This window comes from Suricata suricatta, chromosome 2 (genome assembly GCF_006229205.1).
Source record: "Suricata suricatta isolate VVHF042 chromosome 2, meerkat_22Aug2017_6uvM2_HiC, whole genome shotgun sequence".
Taxonomy (NCBI): Eukaryota; Metazoa; Chordata; class Mammalia; order Carnivora; family Herpestidae; genus Suricata; species Suricata suricatta.
The window spans coordinates 42,735,653-42,741,916 of record NC_043701.1 but is presented as its reverse complement, the minus strand read 5'-3'; the positions used below and the strand labels follow the sequence as shown (position 1 = coordinate 42,741,916).

General features: G+C 40.7%; 1 protein-coding gene across 1 annotated transcript in view; it reads left to right on the top strand.

Moving 5' to 3' along the window:
- Window positions 1-6,264, top strand: part of BBS9 (Bardet-Biedl syndrome 9) — a 445,423-nt gene that overhangs the window by 418,107 nt on the left and 21,052 nt on the right. The window lies entirely within an intron of this gene.

Genomic DNA, 6,264 nt, shown 5'->3' with positions numbered 1-6,264 from the left:
AAGGGAGAAAGGAGAAAGGAATATAAGGAGTAAAATTTAAAGGAATTGAGTAAAGAAAAAGGAAAAAAAAGGTAATAATGGCAAAGAAATAAGTACGAAACTAGTGAAGAAAGAAATTTTTTTATATATTAAAAAAACAAACAACAAAAAAAACAAAACAAAAAACAAAAACGAAAAAAAAAAGCAAGCAGCAGCTCCCCCTGGTGGATAGGCTTGGTTTGATGTGGTAAGTCTTGGAGTTTGCTCTCAGAGGCTCCGCCCCTGCCTGAGGCGAAATGAGCAGCAGGAGGTGAACTGCGCACCTTCACAGACTCAATTGCGGAGTCCCCACCCCCAGTCAGGATGGCGATTGCAATGGGGGAAAGGAAAAAAACAAAAAGCAAAAAACCGAGTCTCTCTTAGTTTCCGATAGCTTTGCTCAAGCCGCTGTGTGCTGCTGGAAATGAGCTGGGAGCTCCTACAGTCTAAGTGCGCGCCCGGGCCTCCACTCACCACCAACTCTTTGTTGAGGGTCCCGTCAGTGTGCACCTTATTTTTTCCCTGTGGGGACCCGGGATTCGTGCAGTCCGTGCAGGGGGCGAGGTGTGCTGTGGAAAATGGAAATGCGGTCCGTGGTCCTGTTCCCAAAACCAAGTTCGAATTGCTCGCGCCTGGCGCAGTCGCCGCTCCGGCCGCTTCCCGCCAGGGAGCGCGCCTCCCCAGCGCAGCCGCTTCTCACAGCCACAGACGCCTCTGATTCCCCGCCGAGATGGCTTTGGGCTGGAGGCTATTCCTTCTCTTGCGACACCCCATTTCGGGATTCCGGCTACCCAGCAGTTATCTATGGAGTGGGTTTCTGTCTCCAAGCGCAGCCCAGCATTCTATACCTCTTCCCCAGAGACAGTTCTATGAGCACGTTCCGACTCTGTCTCTTCCCTTTGTCTCTCGGGCACTGCGCACTTGCGCCACGTTGGGCTGGGGATCTTACCTACCCTGCCCGTCCCGGCCTGGCCCGTTTTCGGATCTCCGCCATTTGCCCCCACTCACTCAGGTATCCTTGAGGTTCTATTCCTTCTGGAGTTCGTATTTTCTCCTTCCACTCTCACAGATGAGCGTAATATCCTTCTCAGTTCGATAAATGGTGCGGACGGAGTTTACAGAGCTCCCTTCCTCTCTGCCATCTTGGCTCCACCCCCTAAAGATTGTTTTTTAATGCTGGTGAGTAACCATGCCAAATTGTTTCATACAACCAACCATTGGCCACAGCCTTCAGAGAAAATGTTTTATTTACCACTTATTGAACATTGTGTATGTGAGAAAGATCATTTCTTCAGTTCTAAAATGACCATTTTGGGCAAAGATGTTTTGTACTTAATTTGGGGGGAAAGACTACATATAAAGCACATTTGTTTAAAAAGTAGGTAGCGTTTTCTGGTAGAATTATATAATAGTAGAGTAAGTTCTTCTCACTGAGAAAGTAGAAGATCACTTTATGTCCTAAGTCTTTATTTCTATAAACATCATGCCCTGGCACATTAAGCCCATTTTCTTATACATAAAAAGCTACTTTACCTCACCTTACCTTCTTTCTGTAAAAACAGAGGTTTGTTTTATGACCTGTCTAGCTGTATCTCTGCTTGACAAATAGACATCATATAAAGAACCAATTGTTATTACTTACTCAGAGATTTTGGCTAAATCTTCTTACCTGAACAGCCCTTGGTAGTAACAAACAGGGCCCTGCTGATAAATGACTGGTTTTGTTTTCATGAAAGTTAGGAGAAGTTATCACCTGCCAGGAGGGTTTATCTGGGAGTTTGAGGGCAAAAGCCTTACTGGTCCCAGAATGATGACAGTCACTAACATTTATATGATATTCTAACCTTTCCAAAATCATTTAAATGATCTCATTCTAACCATATAGTGTTTTTAGAAAATAAAAGCCATAATGTACATAGCATATACTATTTCAGTTTCTTTTTCACTCACATGAGTTTAACTGCATGTACGTGCGCACACAGAGACAATTTTCAGAAATATTCACTATGAGCTTCTTAAAAGATTAATGTGCTCTTATTATTTCCTTTCCTTCTCTCTCTCTTTTTTGATATTCTCTGGATGGTTTTTCTTGCAGTTGTTTTACACATAGTCAGACTTCATGGAGCCTTCCAGAGATGCTTTGCTGAACGTTGTGATTATTTGGCTTTTCCCTTTCTCTCTTTTTCATAAGATTTGATGTAAAATTGTGACTTGTATTCTTTTCTCTTTGGTTCTCCCATCCATCCTCAACCTGATTCTACCTTGCCAAATATTGACCAAAGTCCTTGAGTCAAGTACACTCAGAGTTGGGGGTCAGGAAGGAAGACCTGTCAGCCATTTGAGTGAGTTTGGGGAAAATAAGTAGGAGTTTAGGTCAAGAAGAAGGGAAAGGCATTCTTATCACAAAGGCACAGAGATGCAGTACAGTGGGATAGACCAGTATAGACCAGTAGGGATGTGGTAAGAGGTGATGCCCATTAGAGGAGCCTGGAAGGAGGCCAATGTGAAGGCCAGACCAGGCCAGACTAAGAGCTTCAGCCTCTACCCTGAAAAGCTAAGTAGAGCCAATGCAAGCTTTTTTTTTTTAAATAGAAGAGGGATGTGTTCCCTGTCCTCTTTTCATATTTATACCTTGTTATACCTTTCATATTATGCCTTGTTTCTAGAAAATTGATTTATTTTTTATGAGTCCACATTTCTGGACATCTTTGTCCCTTTAGTAAGTTCTATTTCTACTCACCTGCTGTGGTTCATTTCAAATTCATTCAATTCAGTAAACATTTACTGTGGGATGCCTTGAAGCCGTCAGGAGCTGATGTGGCACATTATAAATTTTTGTGAGCTTAAAAAGAATGTGAGGATTTGAACAAGCAAATACGTAAAGTTAAACTTAGCAAACATCTTCCCTATCTTGTGTTGCTTTGTTAAATGGTTCCTGTTACGATTCTGCAGTGTGTCTGTCCTGCCGGTAGGAACTCCATTCCTCACCTATTCGTGCCTCTGGAACAGAATTGCCAGACCAGGACTTAGTAATGGGGTGGCCAGTACCATGTTGTTTACATTTTTAATATTATCTTAGATATATCCTGTTGCATCATTATACTGGTATCTACAGTTTGACCCACTTGTCGGTGAAAATAGAGATCTATGTTTTCCTGAGACTGTCCTCATCTGTTCTGTAGAACTCAAAAGGAACCTTCAGACCCACCAGTAAGGAAATTCCCTTTTTGGTTATTACATGACATACCTTATATGAAAACATTTAGCACAGGGTGACATGTGGTAGATGCTCAGTGTTGACTTCTTATCCTCCCTGTCTCCCTCCTTTTGTTTTTGTCTTAGTCTTTTGACTGATATTGTGGGATTATCCCACATATGATATATAAATAGATAGGTAGGTAGGTAGATACTCAGATAGGTAGATAGATCCATCTGTCCATCCATCTATCCATCCATCCATCCACCCACCCAGTCCTGGTCCTTGACTCCTTCTTTATATAGAGTTCTTTCCTTTGATTCTTGGTATTCAGTTTCTCTAATGTTCTTGTTCATGTACTTTGTTTTAACTTATTTATTGGGTAAACATATGCTGAAAGCCATTGTTGTTCCAGTGATTATGCTTAGTCATGGGATATACAAGCCAAAGTAAGATAAAGAGTCTGGTGCAGGAGATGCACAAATGAAGGTACCAGATCATGTGTGAAGTGCTTTCATAGGGATTTTATAGGAAATATATAGGGGGGTTGACGGCTAGGGTCTGACTCTGGGTTTGGGGCAGGAGGAAATTTTATAGATGAGGTGGCTGGCTGAAGAGGCCAAGTGGTAAGAACATGGACCTAGAGCCACATTTTTGGTTGGGTTTGTATCATAACACCATCTAACTAGCTGTGTGTCCTTGGGTTAGGGATTTAATCCCTATATGCCGCAGTTTTCCTCTCTGTATAGTGAAAATAATAAAAGCATTATCTTGTACGGGTGTTATAGTACTAAACATTATTATATATAACAGAATGGCAATTGCTTCCTCAAAGTTCTTGATAAATGTTATCTACTATAATCATTATTATTTCTATACTTATTATCATAGTTATAATTATTATTCTTTAAACTGATCCATGAAGGGGTACCTGGGTGGCTCAGTTGGTTAAGCATCCAACTTCGGGTCAGGTCATGATCTCACTATTCATGGGTTCAAACCCTCCATCAGGCTCTGTGCTGACAGCTAGCTGAGAGCCTGGAGCCTGTCTTCAGATTCTGTGTCTCCCTCTCTCTCTGACCGTGCCCTGCTCACACTGTCTGTCTCTCTCTCTCAAAAATAAATAAAAACATTTAAAAAATTAAAAAAATAAACTGATCCATGAAGAACATAAATTTAAAGGAAATTGGAGGAGGACATCCCTGGCAGAGGACATAATTTAAATAAGAGCAAAGGGATGTGGAAAACCAGAGCTTGTTCAAGAAACTACATGCAAGATCTTTATAGAGTGAAAGGCATGGAAAAGAAAGTGTATGGGTCTTGTGACCATGATTATTGGACATTTAGATAGTTTTGGGTTTTAATTATTATAAATACTGCTGTTTCTAACATCTACATGGGAATATTATACCCATCTTTGATTATTGCCTTAGAGTAAGGGCCTAGAATGAAGAACCTGCTGTTGCTTCTGGCTTGCTCTCCAGGAATTTCTTCTTGATTTAAAAGTTTACCGGTGAGGGGGCACCTGGGAGGCTCAGTGTGTTAAGTGTCTGACATCAGCTTAGGGCATGATCTTGCAGTTCAAGAGTTCGAGCCCCACCCTGGGCTCTCTGCTGTCAGTGCAGAGCCAGCTTTGTATCCTCTGTTTCCCTTTCTCTCTGCTTCTCCCTTTCTCTCTCAAAAGTAAATAAACATTGAAAAAAAAAGTTCACCAGTGATTTTTTGGTGCTTCCTTGACATCAGTGATTATCATTCTTTTTTTTAAATCTTTGTTATGATCAAAGTGAAAAACACCAGGAATTTTAATTGTGCATCTGTGGTTATTAAGGTTGCATTAAAATATTTATAGCCATTTTTTGGCAACCTTGTAATAATTTGCATTAGTCCTATTATTTGTTAGCTTTTTATATTTTTCCTTCTGTGAGTTACTTTTTCATGTTTTCCCATGTTTCTGTCAACCAGGATATCATTTTTATTATTGATTGATTGACGAGTACTGTGTATCAAAAATAAATCTTTTAATGTTTTTTATTATTTTTTTAAATATAATTTATTGTCAAATTGGCTAACATTCAGTGTGTAAAGTATGCTCTTGGTTTTTAGGTAGATTCTCTTGGTTCATCTCTTACATATAACACCCAGTGTTCATCCCAGCAGTGCCCTCCTCCATGCCCATCACCCATTTCCCTCTCTCTCCCAATCAACCCTCAGCTTATAATATATGTTACAAATATTTTTTTCTGAGATTTTAGTTTTGTTTTAAATTTTGCTTAATTTGTTTGGATTTTTTGTTTTTGTTTTATTTTATTTAAATGGTGCTGTATTATTTGAGACCTGTTTTTCTTTTTTTTTAAATAGTTTATTGTCAAATTGGTTTCCATACAACACCTGTACTCTTCCCCACAAGTGCCGTCCTCCATCACCACCACCTCTTTTCCCCCCTCCCCCTTCCCCTTCAACCCTCAGTTCATTTTCAGCATTCAATAGTCTCTCAAGTTTTGCATCCCTCTCTCTCCCCAACTCTCTTTCCCTCTTCCCCTCCACCTGGTCCTCCATTAGGTTTCTCCTGTTCTCCTGTTAGACCTATGAGTGCAAACATATGGTTTCTGTCCTTCTCTGCCTGACTTATTTCGCTTAGCATGACACTCTCAAGGTCCATCCACTTTCCTACAAATGGCCATATTTCATTCTTTCTCATTGCCATGTACACACTCCATTGTGTATATATACCACATCTTCTTGATCCACGCATCAGGTGATAGACATTGAGGCTCTTTCCATGTTTTGGCTATTGTTGACATTGCTGCTATGAACATTGGGGTACATGTGTTCCTATGCATCAGCACTTCTGTATCCCTTGGGTAAATCCCTAGCGGTGCTATTGCTGGGTCATAAGGGAGTTCTATTGATAGTTTTTTGAGGAACCTCCACACTGTTTTCCAGAGTGGCTGCACCAGTTTACATTCCCACCAACAGTGTAGGAGGGTGCCCGTCTCTCCACACCCTCGCCAGCATCTATAGACTCTTGATTTGTTCATTTTAGCCACTCT